The sequence below is a fragment of the Pogona vitticeps genome, chromosome 12, assembly GCF_051106095.1.
Source record: "Pogona vitticeps strain Pit_001003342236 chromosome 12, PviZW2.1, whole genome shotgun sequence".
Taxonomy (NCBI): Eukaryota; Metazoa; Chordata; class Lepidosauria; order Squamata; family Agamidae; genus Pogona; species Pogona vitticeps.
The window spans coordinates 25,340,483-25,361,031 of NC_135794.1; the positions used below are offsets into that span (position 1 = coordinate 25,340,483).

General features: G+C 44.0%; 1 long non-coding RNA gene across 1 annotated transcript in view; it reads left to right on the plus strand.

The window, feature by feature from the left end:
* The window catches only part of LOC144584610 (uncharacterized), a 44,966-nt gene extending 25,007 nt beyond the window's left edge, over positions 1 to 19,959 (plus strand). Inside the window, exon 2 of the long non-coding RNA XR_013538984.1 lies at positions 8,822 to 19,959. This is a non-coding gene — a long non-coding RNA (uncharacterized LOC144584610). The remainder of the gene's footprint in view (positions 1 to 8,821) is intronic.
* The last annotated feature ends 590 nt before the right edge of the window (positions 19,960 to 20,549 follow it).

Consider the following 20,549-nt stretch of genomic DNA (forward strand, 5'->3'; position numbering starts at 1 on the left):
GCATCATTTCCTCCCATCAGCAGCCTGAACGTGCGTTCTGCTCTTCTTTTCCGAAAGTGAAGCGACTCCTTCCATCTCAAGAAAGGCAGGAGGTGAAATGTCAGAAAATATTTCCTTAATGCTTGGCTTTGGACATCAACCAAGCCATCAGAAAAGCTCCTCAAACAGTGAGGGTTCCCAAAAGTTCTCCTAAGGGAAATCCAGTCATTTCTCGATGTAACTTAATCAGAATCATCGTCATCAGAAAAGCAAGTGTGCAGACCAGCCAGCTGGGATCTTAGGGAGGTGATTGGCCTGCGGCTGTTTTTGTTTTTAATAAAGAGTCACCACCGGCAAATATCTCCCCCCCCCCTCCAGCAGAAATGGCTGCAAGAAACAGGAGGCCAAACAGTCTTCCACAAAGTTCCCAGCTATGGGACACCATTGACTCAATGGATCTTTCCTAAGTGTTGACTTTGCAAAACCTCATTTAATTCAATGGATCCACTCCAGGTGGGACTAACACTTGGAAATAGCCCAAAATAGTAGTTTCTTCTCTTTTTTTAGCAATATGTTTAAGCTATTTTGATTCACGTTTGCTTTATACCTCCTCAAATTTGTTCAACCAGACATTGAGTTCTGTTTTCTATTTACCTCATTTGGGCCCCAGCTTTCTGGTTTTGCTAATGGCTTTCTTGACGCTACTCATTAACCATGCTGGCATTTTCTCTTAATGTTCTGCCTCTTCTCTAATTCTGTACTGGCCATTCTAAGTCAATTTTAGGAAAGCTGTTTACGTCAGTCTTCGAGACATTTTAAAAGCTGGCATCCTAATTCTACCCATTGATCTTTCTCCCAAAGCCGACCATGTCATCTACAATTGTATGGGTGATGGGCCTGGTGGAAATCGTGAATGAGCATCTCTTGCCCATCTTCCTCTCAATATATTCCTGGCCCACACACCCCATCAGCTTCTGGGCACTGTATTTGTTTCAGATGGTTGACCATTAGCAAATTTCGAGCCCGATGCCATTTGCCAGAGGGCAATATATCATTCTGTAAAATTGCTCAGTCCTTTTCATGCCCGCAAGCATTTTCTTGATGGAACTCTCTCTTTTTTGGCTCTTGGATGGGTTATTTGAAATGGTGTATTACTGTAGACAACAAGCTGTTTGCCTTAATGAGCAATCAAGGCGTATTACCAAATGGAGAATAGCCCCGAGTTTGACATCTCTCTGTATGAGTTGGCGGAGAAAAACGGCGCAGGCAAACTGATTTCGGTTCGCTGCATTATTTGTGAGCCAGACTTTCTGGCCACCTCACTGGTGTGCCTTCTGCAGAATTTGGTGCTTCCTGCTTCTCCCAATAAAGCCTGGCCCTTGATGGCATCGGAAGAGCCTACGGAGGGGTGGGGCTGGTTGGCCAAAGCAGACAAAGCTCTCGCACACCCCATGTGTATTTATTTTTTTCACAGCACCATTCTGCAGAGCCTAGAAATGGGACATGTGTAGGACTACAGTTCCCAGAATCCTTGAGCCAGCATAGAAACAAATTGCTTACCCCTCAAACAATATTTAAGAAAAATCACACCTTTTCCAAGCTCTGTGTCCCTGCTATATAATGCAAAGTAGTTTGGGGATGGCTCACAGAGATGGGCACGAACTGATTCGTTTTGGTTTGTCCTGGTTCGTAAAGGTGGCAGCATGGGTATTACTGCTCCCCTCCCCCACCTCCTCTGGCTCAATCAGCTGCTCGCCAGGCCCAGCGCGCCAGCCTCCTGCACCTCCCTAACTGATCTTCCAGTCCTGGCAGCAGCCCAGGCTTCTCTGCTCCGCCCCTCTGTGCTGATCTCCCAGTCAGACAAAAGGACAGGGGCAGAGAAGTCTGTCCTCTTGCTTGTTAGGCTCTTTCCCCCCCCCCTTCTAATCTAAAATGGCCTCCTAATTATTTGGACTAGCCAGACCAAAGGATTCCTGCTTCCGTTAGTACTCAAGCGTGCTCTTTGTTCTATGTCTCGATCTTACCTCCTTGTGATGCAAACACATCTGGCTGGCCTTCATGATAAATCCACTCGTTGCTGAATGCAGCTTCTTAACGACAATCTATAAGATTGTTGGTTTTCATAATGGCATGTGGGAAATTAAAGCGTGCACTCCTCTGCTTTTAACCTGTATCAAGAGTAACCCACCTGGGTCATTTTTATCTTTCTTCATGATTCTCTCACTTCAAAAGATGACACAGTTGCTCCTTCCTTTTAGCTGAAAAAAAGAAGAAGAAAAGTTGTATGATTCCGCTTCAGAAATATGCTATATTGGCAGGAAGCCTGTCCCTTGCTGGGTGACCCCTGTGCCCTACAAAGCATTTGTTTCTTGAATTTTCTTGGTGAGTTTGCAGCTCGTTTCAAAATTCAGACCCAGGAAATATATTCCTCATCGTTAACTGGCCAAATTCTGGACAGAGACGAGAGGACATTCAAAACTGTTGAAGATTTTCAAGCATTGCCCAAAATGGAGATTGTGAGCAAGAGATTAAAAAGAAACTGAAACATGGAAAGACAGCCAGGAATGAATGAGAAAAGCTCAGGACGTGTCTCTAGAAATCAAGATCAAGGTCGTTCAACGTATGCTTGATTACCGACATGGGGGCAGGACAATGAAGGAAGAGAGCAGAAAAATGAATGAGTCCACTCAATATGTGGTGCTGAATAACAGCTTAACAGATGGCATATCCCAACCCCCAAAAGACACAAAAGTGGGTGCAACTTCACATCAAGCCTGAACCCACACTAGATGCTAAAGTGACAACACTGAGGTTGTGGTACTTGGGACATTTTGAGAGAAAACAAGGCTCAGTGGAAAAGACAACAATGGTAGGAAAATTGGAAGGCATCAGAAAATGAGGAGCAGTGAACCTGAGAGGGATTGACTTCGTCAAGGGATCCCCTTGAATCTGCAAGACCTGATCAGGGCTGTTAGGGATCAGACCTTTGGCCAGTTCTTAATTCATAGGGTTGTCATAAGTCAGAGGTGACTTGATGACACAAAACACACACAAAGAGAGAACAGTGTGACATGAAACTGAGATAAACTGAAAACTGTTATACTTCTCTGCGGCTAACATGCTATCACAGATAGTACCACGTAGCAAAATATATACACACACAAAATGTTCAGATCAAATGCAAATATATATGTGTGTGTGTGTGCATTATGTGTTTTTAAAATGCAAATTGATGCAAAACTGGCGGGAACGGGCTTATGAATGAATACATGAGAAGCTGATAGGAACTGAAAATAGCTTGACCTGTTCATCCCCATGCCACACGGATCAAGACCGTCTCATTATGAGCGGCTGCTCCCAGCAGAAAAGACGGGAATCTGAATGGTTTTGCAACAGGGCAATTTCAATGCAAGGCTAATGAATTCTTTTTAAAACAGCATAATTGCTTTATTTCTAGGGTGGGGAAGGATAATTTACTGAATGCCATTTCACTAATTAACAACAAGTAGAAAAACTCTTGACGCACTAACATCTACGAACTTCAGTATCTTTGCCTATTCAACAGTAATAACAAATTATGATATATTTTACCCTGAAAAGACTGTGTGAAAAATGAAATGGCTCAATGTTTGAGAGGAGATGATGCCACTTGAGCAGCAAACAAGCACGACTGTTCTCAAAAAGGAAGCCATGGTCCTCTTGCACATTACACCTTGATCTTTTTTTTTTCCCCACCTTATCTCTCTTTTACTCTCCCATAAATCTTGATTTGGTTGCTATGGAAGCCACTTTCAGCATCCAATTAATGGATATAAATCCCATTGATCAATTCTTAGCATGAGTTTAGTCTACCACAGAGTACTTCTACCACCACTCACTATGGAACAGGTGGTGGTGGTTAGGGGGAGAAACAGCTAGCTGGGATTCAGCTAAGCTTGTCCATTCCTTTCTAATCAGCACAACTGGGAGACCATCAGAGGACTGACGGACACACACACACAGACACAAAGACACACAGACACAGACACACACTTTCCCTTCACAACCCTTGCAATATTTGCATGAGTGCATTTTTCTGCCCACCACACAATGAGAAGAGATAGCCGGGGCATTTTCGTGATTTTGAGAGAAAGGCTGTGGCTTAACTTCCTTCTTTAAATCTGGGCTTTAAAATAAAAATAGGTAGCCACGCTGGTCCCACGAAATGAAGCAAAAAAAGCACAGTCGGGCCAGACTTTAATTAAGACCAACCAAACTATCACAAAAGTGTGCAAACTTTCAGGTTCTTGAGGACTTTTGATCTTTTGTAGCACCCTAACCAGGAGAAACGTTCTGCAGAACTTGAATGCTTCCACCACTGGCTGACCCTAATGAAGGCTCAGCTCAACAATGAATTTTTTAAAATATATATATATATCTTACAGCACCTTAGAATTCCAAAGAAAGAAAGATTTTGACAACAGTGATCTTCTTTTCTGTATGCGTATTTGCCCTCTCCGTTTTCTTAGACCATGCAGATATTCACTTTTTAAAAATTTGTTCAGGAACACACACACTCTTTCTCTCCCCTCCCCACCATGCTGCTTCTTCCACTTTCCTGTATCAATCACATTGGCATGTCTCAACCAGTTAGGAATCAAAGAGCAACATGGCGTAGCCAATCAGTTTTGGCTCAGAGATGTCATAACTGAACACAATGCTAACAAAACAACAACAACAACAACAACAACAACAACAACAACAACAACAACAACTTATTTTTCTGCAGTGCTAAAAAGATATGTCAAGTGTGTTGGGTTTCACTCCACCAAAACAGCATGGAGGCAATTGCACTTCAGTCTGGGGAAAAAAACTGTTTCAGTTTATTCCCTTCCCCCATGTTTATCAAATGTGGGACAAACTAAAGCAGACTGATTTGCCTCTACTTCAGAATTACAGTTCACTTTGAAGTTTACAACGGGTTAGTAGCCTATCACTCCACATTATTTATTTCGCCTAAAATCTGCATTGCAGATCAGCAACCTTTCCTCATATTTATGGCCTTTTCTCCTGTGACTCCTTCACTGATTGGCTAAATTTATTCTACAGCTCTTTTGTCATAACTTTCTGGAGAAAACTCTATCTTATCTATTATCAAGATCTTATGCAGCTTCTTATTTAGACTTTATGACAGCAGTCCATCCAGCACCAAATACGATAGTCAACTCTAAAATGTCAACAATGCTTTGAATTTAATATTATGGAAAAAGATGTGACCTATAAATGTGTGGAAGAATTAAATAAATGCTATCAGCTGTCACTTTTTAAACACCACCATCAAACATCCTAGGTTAGCAATATGAAATACTTGATTAAATCTTGGAAAATCTGCTTTTTAAAAAAAATCCCAGCTCTGAGAATCCCTCTGGGTGGGTGAAGTTTCCAGGAATTCTATGGTTCCCCTAATCACCAGATGGGGACAAATCTCAGGGAAAAGGGTGCCAGAAGATGAGAACATTTGATTTCCATGTGTGAAGTGGTGTCGAGGGCTGGGCATCCCATTCTGGTGCATTCGAAGGAAGGAAGGAACGAATGAAGGAATGAACAAAGGAATGAATGAACGAACAAAGGAACGAATGAACGGACAAACAAATGAAAGAATGAACGATTTCACTCAGAATGTATCTCCATTTCTGCACCATATAAAATAAGTACAAAGGCATGTTGCATGAGCTTTTGTGGGGGCTGAGCAGGGGATCCACCAAGAGGTTTACAGACACATCTGTTTTAAAAAAAACCAAATAACAGAAATTAGTGTGAGCAAGTCATCTGGTGCAAGATACTCCTTTATTTAAAACATCTTTATCTAAAGCCTGCGATGACAGCAGGATCACGTATGAGCCAAGTGCATCTGTTGAATGACTGTGTCATGTAACAGAAGTGGCAGCCATGGGAAAGCTTGGCCCTTCCATTGCATGCAGTGAATAAGAGAAAGCGCTGCTTGCTCGGCTCAAAATGAAGAAGTTTGCTGGCCTTCCCTTAAATCTGCTAGAACTTTCCAGAGAGAGAGAGAGAGAGCAAGAGAGAGAGAGAGAGAGAGAGATTGTAACAAATCCTCTGGCTGCTGTCTGAAGTATTGCTCTTGTTGGAAGAATGTCTTGTTTACTTGTACATGGGCTGGGTGTTGACTTCAACCTCTCCCTATCATCTCTGGGCCTGTCTACATTTAGCTGACACGCAGGTAGGGGACTCTCTTTGTGTTTGTAGCTCCTGTCACTGTGGGTAGGTGCTGCGCAGAGAGAGCCTGAGCTGAGACGGTAGCGTTTCCTTGATCATGGAAGAGTCTTCCTGCGGTTTGTTTGTCGAGAATATTAACATTTCAAAAGGAGGAGCAAAAGAACACAACCCGCTTCCATCTGATCAGATGGTGGGTGCAGGCATTTAAATTTAGCTACACATCATCACAACTCTGTGGTACTTTGAGGACAAGCAAACACATAATGCTGCCATCATCTTGGGTGTAAACCTCCAGTATTTCCTGCAGGCATACAGCAGGAGGCCGAGAATCCAGTTGTGTTTCCTATGCAGCCATGCCGGCCCGGCCAGAAAACCAGGGAATGGTGCAATCTTTCCTCATTAGCTGGGAAGATGAGTGTCAAACCCTTCCTGCCATCATCTCCTCCCAAGTTCATAACGCACAGCAGGGGCTAATCAGGAGAAAGGCAATTAAGTCATTCAGTGGACACTGCCCAATCATCAGGAAGCTAATCGCTCATGTTACAACTCCTTCTCTTCATTGTGGCTTATTCTGTTTCTAACCTAGCAGCCGGAATAGTGTTTGATCAGTAGATGAGGATGGTTTGTAGCTGCTGATTTTTTTTAAAGAGAAAAACAACAATAGGAAATGGAATCGTTCTTTCATGCTGTGATTTCATGAGCGGAGAACCTTTTCCAGCCGGACAGTCCCGGTCCGTTACATAGGGGTCCCTGTTGCCCTGGTGAGCCAGCGCCAAAAGCGGCAAGGGGATCAAGCCGGACCCTTCCCTGCTCCACCCTGAAGATCCCTGGGGTTCCCTAGTAGTCTCCATACCAAGCCCGAACCTGCTGAGCCTCTGAAATTCTGATAAGAAGAGAGCGTGGAATGGAAAGCTGCCAGCAAAGGATGTACATTCAGGAAACGGTTAACAACAGAACTGTTCAAAGCTGCCTTTAATGCCTGAGTCTCTCAGATGCTGTTACTATCAATATTTATTTCTCTTCTCTTGTTTTATGTTTTCTTTTTAAATCACCCTATTGCTGTACATATAGCCAGCGGGGAAGGAGGGTGGCAAGACTTTGGGTCCAAGTTCCAAGTCTGTGTCTGAGTCCAAGCCTTTGGGACCAAGCCTGAGTCTTGGTTCCAAGTCCTGAGCACAAAGGCCAAAATCCGAATCCCTATTTAAAATGAGCTTCCCCCACCCCGGGGGGCGTGGGAAGAGGCGTGGGTGAGTAAATCCCCCAGAGCAGTGAGTGCACCAATGAAGTGGCATATAAATCGAATGAATGAATGAATGAATGAATGAATGAATGAATGAATGAATGAATGAATGAGCTGTAATCCTCAGCAGGAGTACAGAGCATTGCAACATCACCTTACAAATTCTGCTGGCAGTGGATCATGGGTGCACACCCGTTTCCCCTCCTCCCCCCACCTCCCCCATATGGTTTCTTCATGAGGTGCATTAAAATGTCAACAGACCCACTGCGGCAATTTGAAATGGGCCTTAATAAATATTGGCACTTTTACGATGTCAATGAAATCCTTTCAGATCCTTCCCGATGTTTACAATACCACGACAACCAGCATTAGAATATCAATGGGGGCACACTGTGTTTGCCGTTTTATTTTATTTTATTTTATTCGCCTTCGCACTTCCTCCAGAGAAAATAGACGATAAGCATAATGGCACCGTATGGCTGCCTAATTTAATCCTAACAATACCAAGGAAACGTTGGGCTCAGACCCTCTCTCCATCTTAAGTTGGTTCCATTGTGAACGAACATTACACCACAATGTTGTGCATAAAGGGCACTTCTGGTGAAGTTCTCTGGGTTCATCATCCTTTCCTGCCTCACTGGATTCAGATTTCCTCTGTGCTTAAATAAGAATGGTTCGTGGCATCGTGACTTAGGGTGGCCGGGAAAAATATCCCGGAAATACATTCTGTTTTCCTCTAGTGGCCAAATGGGGCGCTGTAGCTTAGAAATATGTTTGGGAGGAGATGATGCAGCATTGTAGCAGGGTTTACATACCATTGAACAACTTCCAAGGAAGGGCAACCCTTGTAGGATTCTGGGGGTACGTTAGATATTCAGGGAGAGGTTCACCACTACCACCACCCCTAACCCTTACACGCTTCTTCAAATTCAGGAACAAAGACGGGGCTAGCTTGACATGATACAGGCAACAGAGACCAGAAGGGAGATTTTTCCACACGACAAAAAGGGTTGGGGAGGCAGACTGCCGTGGGTGAGGAAGGTACGAACAATCCTTCAATAAGTTCCTTTAATGATCTGAGTTCCTTTTACTGCTCCACAATGCACATTCTTAGGGTTTGGATGCATTTATACCACAAGCTTGGAGAAGTACGATTTTATTTTTAGGTATCTAACAAGTAATACTTTTAAATATTTTTCAATAACAAGAAAGGAAATGTATTTTTTAAAAGACAGTACGAAGGAGAGTAACTGCTCTCTTGGAGGGTATAAGAATGGCAGGTGAAACTAGTTACTCTTTACAGTAACTTTCCAAGCATTTGCTTTCTGTTTCTTTATTTCCTATACACCTTTTATCTTCTCCCCCCCCCCTTTTTTCCCCCCACAGATACAGCCACCGACTGCTTTGGACAATACAGGACTGGCCCACTTTTTAAGCTGCAGCCAAAAGGACTTGAGTTACCTTTGAAATTAACACTGACAATAGCCAGTCTGCTTTTCTGCCAGGATGTCCCTCAGAAGGTGCCCATTGTCCCAAGAGTCAAGCGAGCTAAAAGCTGTCCTTGTTCTTTCAAGCCAAGCAGCAGGACAGAAAGTGCTGAGAAACCTAATAGTATAGATATATACTGTATATATTTAATTGCCACCACAGAATTGCAAAACGTCCAGCATGAGGAAAACCAGTTTATTCAACCACCAATGAAGGAAGACTCATTCGCAGGGTACAGAGAGCTGAAATTTATTTTTAGAGGGCAGGGGTTTCTTCCCTTGAGAAAATTTCGGAGGTTTTCTCTTTTATGCACTCCTCAGAGAAAGAAAAGCATGCAGTAGAATTCTCTCGGCGCATCCTCCACCATGTGCGAGTGTGGGCCTGCCCTGGGGGTGGGCAAAGAGGCAAACCAGGTAGCCACCCCACACTGCAAGAATCTTCTCGCTAGAACTCTCTGGCAGACTGCCTCGGAAAGGGGGTGGCCTCTGCTGTCCCTCCCCAGCAGGGGTTTAAGGCTTTGGCTGGACAGCGGTTCACCAAGGGTGTGTTCCCTGGGATTTCCTGCGTCACCAGAGAGGCAGATTAAATCAGTCTTCAGGCTTCTCCCAATTTCACCGTTCTGCAATTTCATGAAGTGACACTTTAAGGTCTGAATGCAGACCAGGGGGTGCCTTCGAATTATTTCTCTCCCGCTTCTACCCTAACAAGGCTGTGAGAAAATGTGCTCAAAGCAAATGCTTGCTCTCTTACCGGCTTTTCGAATTCACAGATTTTTCCGAGATACAAAGTGTGGCCTCTTGACGCCCTAATGAAAGGCCATGCCTACCTGATAGATGCCACAATTGGACAGCTTTGGACAGACCAAGGCAGAAGTATTCGCCCCCCCGGCTCCCACACCACCAGCCCGACCACTGACATTTCTTCAACCGTGGCATCCCTGATAGGTTGGGATTAATTTGTGGCTAATCTAATGGAGAAAGATCATCGCAGGATGGTGGAGCAGGAGGCAAGTTAGAACATAAGATTTAAAATATCTTCCCGGAAAGCTCTAGGAGATATACCAGTGTTTTAGTATATATCACCTTCGGGTTTAATAGGGCAAACATCCATCAGAAAATTCAGCTGGCGCCACCAAGGAATATTTGGGTAATATTCTCCTTTTCTGCATAAATGCCATGTTTTCATCCCAACATCATTGCAAAGAGCAAGGAGGAAAATTCTTTCCAAGACCCTGAACTTGAAAAAGACCATTTAGGGCCATGAATTATATATGTTTATCGGCTTTCTGGAGTCATCAGTTATAGCTTGGTTCACGGGAGCGGCTGCGAGGAGGAGGCAAGGAAATGGGGAGAGGTGGAAGTTCACATGCAAAATAAATACAAGCTTCTGTGTGTTTCTCCTCGATGCCCTTGTCCTCCTGCAGAACTGGTAGAGCAGAACTGTCAAGGACACAGAAGACTGGAAAAGGGAAGTCCGGTGTATAGGAACACTGGAGGCGGCCAGCTTGCCTACTGCCTCCAGGACCATGGGCGTGGAGCATGGAGAAAGAGTCATACAGTCAATGAATATGTACAGTTGGAAGGAATCTGGAAGGCCCTCTAATCCAGCTCGTACTGAAGCTGGAATCCATGGTGGAGCAGCCCCCACAGATGGCGTTTGGCCCAGAGGGAAAGTAAGAGCAAACAGCAGTGATGATGGCAAAAAGCTACAATATGGGAGGAAGCTTCAAAGCCAGGTTTATGCAAATTTCCTTCTTCAGGAACTACAATTCCCAGACTCTCCCAGGCAGCACGGACAGTTACTTTTTAGTCTTGACCAGTGGCCATATTAGGTGGAGGATTCTGGGACTTAATATATGCAAAAATAACGTTTCCAAGCACTACCCACAGCCTTCCAAACTCCAGATCTTTCACAGCAGTTTGGAGGAATTGCCTGATATATATTCTTCATCATTTGCACGACTTCCTCTTTCGTAAAAGCTGGGGAGGGTCTAAAACTCCCCAAAGAGCTCCGATCGTGACGTGGTGGCTTCAAGTTAATGAAGGATGATTTATGCCACCAGAACATTGCCTTTCCGCCACTTTCCGACGACTAGCTGTGGCAAACAGGCTCCTCCGTGCCTCATTGTCTACTGGCATTGCATCCACAGTCATGCTTAATGATGAATGAAGAAAGGAAGCAGATGGTTCCCCCAGTTACTCTCCGTTGCTTACATCTTTGACGAAGGAGAAGCGCTCGCCCAATTTTTCTCTTCGTGATGAGCTGTGTCCCCAAAGGAAACAAACAAACAAAGCCTAGGCGCCACCGCAGATGGCATTTTCGCTTCCACTTTGGTGTAAATATTTGTCCTTCCGTGTGCCCAGACTGCAAACAAGCAGCGGAAAGAATGCCAAAGTTCCTGCCCATCAATAGGTCAACAGTGGCGTGCATCGAGTCAGCACGCCAGATCCCCTGAGCTGTCTCCCGAATGACCTCCAGCTGATATCCAGACAACTCATCTAAAGGATAAGATCCCCTTCTGGTCCCTTAGTGGCTCACATCTTAGCCTTTTTTGCAAACAGAGTATGACAGGGCCAAATTGATAGCAGCATCAACCTTGCACGCTGCATTACTGATAGGTAAGCTTTCCCCTGGAGGAAGCAAACAAACCACACACCGTGTACATTTAGAAAGCTTGCGATCCAGCAGCCGGCATATGTTCTCGGACAGAAAAAGCACTCCTTAGTTTGCTGAAGGTTGGACTGGATCGCAGGCTTACCTGTGTTGCAATGTAGCTTGACTCCAGATAGGATGGCATTGTATCAGCTTCCACCAACATGTTACTCTCTGAGTGTGTCGGACTTCAGGATGAGTGAGAATTTCATTCCAGTTGGATTCCACTCAGGATTTACCATAATCTGGAAATGTTGAGCATGGGGAAAAGAAAAACGGATAGATCTGGTCCTTCCTAATTGGAACACAAGGTTGCACATACATGCTGCAAATGCATACACATACAGAATCATGCACGCCAACAGCTTATAGAGTGTATGAACACATACTCTCAGATTTGCACTCTTAGAATGATCTGAGATCTTGTCTCCCGGGCAAGGATCTCCATTCTTATGCAGCAAGCAGAAAGCCACAATAAACAGCTTGATTCCATCTCCAGATTTTAACCGTTTGGATATTACGTGAACAAGAAAAAATATGTCTGGCTGCTGAACAGTGTAGGGTTCCCGTTCTAGCAGCCAGACATACTGCTGAGTGTGTGCGTGTGCGCGCACACGCAGAGATCATTCAAGGACTGAAAGGTTGAATTCAAGAGCTCAGAAAGATACCTTTTAAGAGAAACTCATTGTATGACTCATACGGCCTCTCACCAGTCATTACTTTGAGCGTGCAAGTAATTCACTGTGTCACACATTATTAACCAGTTTATGACAATGTTGGCAAATTCTCTCTGTTCTCATCTAGTGACCAGTTCTGATGATACACCTTGGATAAAACAACAAACAATGCTTCCCTTTAAAACTGATTAAAGATTTAGCATAAAATGTGAAAAATTCCTTTGAAAACATCTCCCCAAATGCCTCAAAAAGTAACTGTAAAAGTAACTGTCCTACATAATTTATTATTACATTTAAAAATAGTTTTGTAACTAGTTACAGGATTCATTATCCCAAAAGTAACTGGTTTCAGATCACTGTATCAGTTATAAGCAATTACACCAAAACTCTGGTGTCATCATCTTCACCTACCCCATCAGCCATTTCTGATCTTAGAGTATTCTGAAGTGCTGCCTTCCAAGGGGAAACCCTTCTCTCTCTCTCTTTCTTTCTTTCTCTCTCTCTCTCTCTCTCTGTTTTTGAAGCCTGACATAATAAAGGGCAGAAAAAAAGGATCACTGATCAGAGAGAATCACTGCCATTGGAAGCAGCAGCTGATGGCAAAAACACGGTTCAGTTGGTAAAGTATATTAAGATAGCACAGGAGGCAATGAGAAATGTTCCACCTGTCTGTTTCTGGAATCACTGGGTGTTTCACAAAGCTTTCTTCCCGTCTTCTTTATTATGTTGTTCCTTCTTGCCGTTGTTTTCCCTTATGGGGCGACATTTCTAGGTTCACGTGAGGAATGTCAAAATAATTCCACTGAAAGCAAGAGCCACAGCAGACGCTCTCGATTGGTTTATTATTGGGAGCAACCAATAAAAAGTTCTCAGATTTCCCAGTAGGAAAAAATGAAAATCCATCTGGAAAGTGGAAGGAGGAGCAACGACATCCACCTGCTTCCCAGCACCATGGCCAACACCCAACGGGTGGGGTTGCAGCCACCAGAAAAACATGAGTTGGGAGGTGCCCTATTGGGGGGGCCTTATACCCTTAGGAAGAGCAAGGGAACCCATATGATTTGGCAGATACTGGCAGAAGCAGGAAAGTCAGCCTGACCCACCCACCCGAAAGGCACCCTCAGGTGTGGTAGGGTGGCCAGTCCCATTGCTTGGGTTGAAGAGTGCTGTCCCAGATAGCTTCTGTAGGGGGAGCTGCGATGGATGAGTTCAGTCTCTTGCCTCAGGCAACAAAAACTCTTGCACCAGCCCCGACCAACAGCATTATTCCTAGCACTCTAAAATGTCTCAACGGGCCCGCCTTGGTCATGGCCTGCCTGCTTCCTCTTTCCCAGTTTGCTTCAGAACTTGGACATTTTTGGTTGGTGTTGTGCCTTGGCAAGACACCGCGTTTCAGTGGCATTCCAGGGGTGGCCAAGGGAGGCAATGAATACAAGGGCAAGAGGACGCCCTAGTTTCCCCTCTTATTTCTCCCATGGATTAAAGGGCCCAAAGGGAGACAGGAAAAGACCACAAAAAGAAGTAGGGTGAGGAATCCTTGAGGAACTCTCGGCTATGACACAGCATACCCAGGATGGTTGTGAATCCTGCTTCCTGAGTCTCCAACCTCATGTTTGGTTCATCTCCCAGTCCCACTTAATTATACGGCAGGATTCAGAACCACCTTGTCCAAACAATCAAACAGGGGAATTTATTTATTTTTTTGGGTCCGCCTCCTTCATAATTAAGAACAAACTTCCTGATCCCTCAGCTGACAGGGAGCATTACAAGCCTGTCAGCTTTCGAGCGATAACACCTTATTCCACAGCACCGCACGAAAAGCCATCCTTTGGGGTTTGGAAATATACAATAAGCATTGCTTCCATGTGTGAAGATAAGATTAAACTACAAAGGAGGCAATTAAATTCTGAGATCATATTTATAAAGGACTTTTCTATGTTTACAGTGGCGTTATCGCCGGCCACCGTGCAGAGCGAACGTTTGCTGATTAGAAGTGAGGAAACAAAGCAGGGCCACGATCGAAGGGGGAGAGGAGCTACCAAGAAAGGAAAGTTTAAAAAGTACCTTATCGAAAATAATCCAGATTTCATTGAAGTATCTTATTCTGATGTAATAAATGAATTAATCAGCAAATGGCTGAAGGAAAAAAAAAGTGAGTTTGAAAAATCAGAGCCAATTAAGAGAACCAATTTGCATATAAACAAACCAACGTGGACTATCTCCCTTGGTCTTTTTAGTCTCCTAAGAAAATTCCAGCCTTGAGGAGGGAAACACGGGGTTCCAGCTCTTATTTGTTTTCCAGGCAGGCCGTGTTAATTTACTCTCCTTGGTCCATTCTTGCAGTAATTAACCAAGAGGGACACTGTTCGACGGAAAAAAGACCCTCTCAAAAAATTAGTCAAGCTAACTAGCACTAAACAATTGAATACCACTGCATATTGATGTCCAAAAATGCCCAGAAGACACCAGAGAACGTAACGTTTCCATTTTGCCCATGGGCCCGCTCCAAGACACTGGGCTGAATTCAGATGAAATGAGCCACAAGGTACATGAGCTGGGGATCAACAGTGTGAAGATCTACTTCGATAAAGTTCATTTACCATCACTGTTACTCGTCTCAAAATCTAGGTGATGTTAGTGATTGTGGATATTACAAACAAACAATGTCAGCTCAAGAAAACTCAACTAAACATCACGAAAGCAGAGTCATGTTCCAGTGTTGTTCCTAACCATTGGGAGGGCAATTAGAGGGAAGGTGGCCTTCACTGGTGATCCACTTTATTCTGGAAAGGACTCTGGCCATTGCAGCTCAATCTAGTCCTTGCTGCAATTTGTCTGAGCAAGACTAAGTTGAGCAATAATTCGGGATTTTTCCAAATATGGCATATAATGCACTCTGCTTTGCTTCCTATAGACATACTTGACTTCTCACTTGGGTTGCACAAGCCAAGAGGGGGTTTTCTACATGAACCTGCTGAAAGACATCTCAGAGGAAGAAGCCATTTCCTTTGAGCTTTTCCTTTTCTCTTTGTTTTTTGTGGCTCTCTAACATGAATGTCAAAAATCCTAAAATGACTAGCGTCCCATTTAATCTCTGCACCTTTCATTACTGATAGCAACAGAGAGAGAGAGAGAGAGAGAGAGAGAGAGAGAGAGAGAGAGAGAAAGGCACTCTTTTTAATCTAATGTGTAAAGATGCCATCTGGCCTGGCAACGCCTGGACCATTTGTAATCCTTGTGTCTGTTGACTGTTCTGACCAGACCAGTCAACAACAGATGGACAGCCAAGACTGGAAGATGCCACTCGGCAAAACCTGAGGCCAAAGGCCTGGTGCTTGTCAGCTGCCCATTTTTTTCCAATGGTGTCATAGCTGCAAAATGAATGTACACCGGTATTCAGGTGTGTGTAGAGACAGAGAGAGAGAGAGGCAATAGGCATTTCCACCACTGCCTCCTCAACAAATGTTACATAAACAACATGCTCACATACAAGCTCTTTTGGCCTGAGCCTTTGTGCCATTTGGCTCAACACCCTTTTGACACTTCAGGATGGTCCTCCATGAGCCCTGGCTTCCGTTGGCACTGGGGACGACACAGATACTAAAGGTATGGCATGCAGTGAAACAAAACATTTTCCTCTTTCTGCAACATTCCCTCTGAGATCTGTCTCCTTGCCTTGAGACCAAGGAAGACATTCATGGTTCCCTCTGATGCTGTCTGGCGTCTGAGACTAAGCAACCTTAACAGGGCATAGTTACGGCAGTTGGGTCCCACGTTAACAGCCTTGTCTTCACCCAACAGAATCTTGGGATCTGAAAGTTGAGAAGGGAGTTAGAATCCTCTCCAGGAAAGAATGATTAAGGCACTAACCGATCCCTATGGATTTCAAGATTGCCAAACTACTCATCTCAGGATCCCATAGGGATTGGTGTCAAACTGCTATAACTGGGCCATGTAGATGCACCCGCAGACTCCAAACATCAGGCCCGTTCACTGGAAGCGCATCTCGCCCTGAGCTTTCCCTTCATTTCAGGATAAGAATCCCACATTGAGCGGCTGAGCCTTTGTGTGGAGTCAGTTGGATGCTTCAGGCCTCCGCTATCTATCACTTGTGTTATTTCCCTGGATGGCTATTTCATCTTTTATTAGAAATGACAGCTCTATTATTAACAAGGTGAAACATGCACAAACACACACGCACACATGCACAGGCAGTGGTGGGATACAAGGAACGGTTTTAAGCAGCAGGTATTATGGGATATAGAAGGCTTAGCTGGCAATGCAAGGAGTGGCTGGATCCGTACAATATTTTGCCACTTGAATGGTTTATTAAAACTGACGCGGTACTACAATTACCACCAATTATTTTGTCACTATGTCGATTCCATTTAAAGCTCGAACACCAGTGGCAAAAGCCATAATCATTTCAACAAGGAAAGGAACATTTTTGAAGGGAAGTTGCAGATGAATAAATGAACAAGGGTGTCCGTGGTAACAGTTGCAGTAGCAGTTGTTGTTGTTGTTTTCTCCAGATGGGTTGCACAGTTTCCGAGTACTGGAGAGACATTCCACAAAAACCCACAATCTCTAGTGAGATTCAGTGTGCTGAACTTATGCTGTAAAGCCTGAGAGGTGACTTGGAACCAGACTGTAAGAAGAAGAAGAGGAAAACTTTAGGCATATAATCCTGCCTGTATGCTAAGATTTACTGTACTTTGAGGTTCGTTCTCAGTCTGATGCGCCTAAGAAAGACTTGAGCTCAAAGGCTTTGAGGCCTACCTAGGCCTAGCTCCATCGAACTTACTTCCTGGAAAGAAAGCTCCCAGCTAGCACTGGGGCAGGAACAGGAAACGTGGGCCGAGCGAGGCCGAGCAGAGGCTCGAAGCCATTAAGATCACTGAGGGCAAGGTGTACTTGTGAAAGAGCCTTGCCCCTTGTGGCTCTCAAACTCCCTCACAACTGAGCCGTGTTGTGCCCTTCTCATCGTAGCCCCCGGATGGGGCTTGAAGGTCTTTCTGGTCAAAGCCAGTTTTGTTTGATTCAAGGCAGCAGAACCATTTCATAGGTCATTCCTCTTTCCACACGGTCGCTTGTATCCCATTGCTTTCTTTTCCTCTTAACTTTATCCTCTTAACCTGACTTTAAAAACTACCTCAGAGGCTCATTCAGAGGATTTTAAATGGAGGAGGAAACCACGTACAATGCTCTGAACCTGCTGGAATGAGAGTTAGATGTCTTAAAAAAAAATTTAAAATAAACAAATACATAAATCATTTTTCCCACTATACAGTCATAAGCCTAAAGAATAACATGCATTTTAATTTTGATTCCACACAAATAATTTTGGGTGAAATGGGTGATGCCATTCACATGAAATGATTAGTTTTCCCACAGTACATCAAAATCAAAACTTTAATAAAGAAACACAATAATCATGTGCCTATAATTTTGCTGATTGCAGGACACCGCTTGCATCTCTCTAAATTACAGTTTATGGAGGCATTATTTGGCATCTCTCCCATCTTCTCCCCACACACACACACACATACACAAATACCCAATCATGTGACAATTGGTACTTTAGCAGAAGAAAATTAATGTGTCCTGATCTTTGTTTTTCCTCACAACTTGTTTCAAACTCTTCCCCACTGCTGTGTTTTTTTGAAATCAGGTTAGCACATGATCTCACTCAAGGGGACCCTGTGGAGGAGGCTGTCTCCTCAGAAAAACATTTACTTTTAGAGACTTCCTGTTCAATAAAAGAAGGAAGTCTCTGGATCTTTTATTTTGTAAAGACCGGGAAAAGGAATAAAACCTACACTCTGCTACTCTTGTGTCTCATTTATCTGCATGAAGCAAGACTTCCTGTTCTTTTCATTATTCCGCCCAGGAGGGCGTCCAAGAGAAACCTAGGATGGTGGGATAAGAGGAAACCCCAAGGTCTAGGCAGCCAACTCCTGCCAGTGCAGGAAATCAGCAGGGAAAGTAACCGTTACAGATGGCCAGCCAACTATGTACCTGTTTTAAAAACCTCCCATGAAGGAGAGCACACCACCCTCTGGAGCTGTCGATTCCACAGCCAAAGGATGCTTCCCCACTGGAAGTCCCTCCTAAAGCTGAGCCAGATTCTCTTTTCTTGCTGTTTATGTCCATCAGTTCAGCCCGACTCTCCGGAACAGCGGAAAGCAAGCTTGCTCCATCTTCCGCATGTCTTCAGATATTTGGAGATGATAAACTACCTTTATCATCTCTGCCGTCAGAAAAGTGTGTATAAGCCATTCAATTCCTCTGAACACCAGAAAGTCTATACAACAACACTTCCCCCTAAAGCATGGATTTGGGGCCCAAGAGCAGCTGGGCCCTATATCGGCCCCTGGGCTTCGTTTTCCTCTCTCTCTCTCTCTCTCTCTCTCTCTCTCTCTCTCTCTCTCTCTCTCTCTCTCAGTGATGTCTTATTGGCACTTGAATCAGGAAGTGACATTTGGTGCTTAGCTCTTAAAATGTAGAACATTCTCACACGTATAAGGTACAGTAGACTGGGGCATTAAAACACTTTCGGAATGAGCTTTGGATATTAAAACAGATTCAATGCAATGGGGGGGGGGAGAGGAAAGACAGCTGGAGGCCTCCAGGAGGTCAGTCCCAGACAGAATCACTTAAGGTTGTTCTGAGTTGCCCCATCGGTAGTTTCTGACACACCTGGGATGGAGTTATATTCTATTTTCATACTAGCTATTGAATGTCATGTAGTGAAACTGGTACATATATTCAGATGTGGTGGCATGGCCCTCTACTCTGGGAATTCTCTCGTTTGACAACTGTTATATTGTTTATTCTTTGTCACATTGTCTAAATCATGTTAAAAAGAAAAGCTATGCCACAATACACATTACACAAACTGATGGATCCATGCAAAAGATTGCAAAGCAGAAATGCCCCTGGGCCACGTGGCCATTTCCGTGAGCACCCTGGGTGTTTGCTCTATTCATAACCTGGAGCCACATTTTCTAGTCTTCCTCAGAGTTGCTTTGGTTGTGTTGGGTCCACTCCTACACTACCCTTGGAGCAGATCCACTGAAATTAACGACATTGATTAGCCACATAGCTATGTAAAAGTGAATTGATTCGAACAGGTCCACTCTGAGAATATTTTTGTGGAGTAAGGATCATTGTAGAGAATCATGTTTTCCAACATACACCCATAATTCTGAATGTTGAGAGCAAAGAACAGTAGGGAAGGCATCTCAAAGTGCATCAACTCACAATGTAAATAACTAAATTATACATCAGAGGATTGTAGCTAATATCCAGCTGAACCACTCTTGACCTTTGGAGATGGCTGGTGCTTAAGCATAATGGAAGCTATGAGACCAGCCATAACCAATTAAATTAATTGCTTGTAAATCTTAACGGGGAGGGGAAAGGAAGGAGGTGCTTACATTGTCTACCCAATTTGTTTGGAGAGATATGTGAAACACTTCAAAGAATTAATGTGTTTGTTTGTTTGCTTGTTTTCTGCATATCTCAAGGAGGATGCTCTGGAGTCACACAAAACGTTCTCTTTGCAGCCTTAAACATGGCAGGCACATGGGGGTGGGGGCGGGGAATGGCTTTCCCAGGTTCTGCCTTACAAAGCCTGGCCCAAAGGACTTTCAAGCAGAAAGATCACGAATCTTCAGATTTGAACAAATAAATTATTTTTGTCTTTGAGGCTGGTCAAAGCAAAGCTTCTTTCCTGAGGGCTGCATGGAATATTTACTGATTCTTTTATTATTGCTACTGAATTAGCATATCTGATACAACTGAACAAAGTGTGTCTCAGAGCCTGACCACACTGGCATATCATTTTGATATATGGCTTCCTGAAAGCACTGTTTGGCGGGGGGCAAAAGAACACTCTCGCTTGTGTTTCTACTTAAAAACAACCCATCCCCTTTTAAGAGCTGACCCATATCTTTTTGGCACACGGCTACGGCATGCAATCCTTGAGATGCGGATTAGCTCTTTGTTCTGCCTTCCAGGAGGGGTAGTGGCATTAAAATAGATTGCACTGAAGGTAAGGACCATTTTTGTTTTTGTCAGTTCACACTTTTGACACTTGAAATGGTGGTTTGTATTGGAGATATCTGGGTAGTTGTCGCTGAAAAATGAAACCTCTAAGCACTAGCAAGAGTCACAAAATAGTACGGCAGGGAGAGTGTTGGCAATCTAGGAGCCTTGGGCTGGTTTTCACAACTTGCCATTTTCCAAAGGGCGTCGATTATGACTCCCATCCTCCCCAAACAGGCTGGCCATCG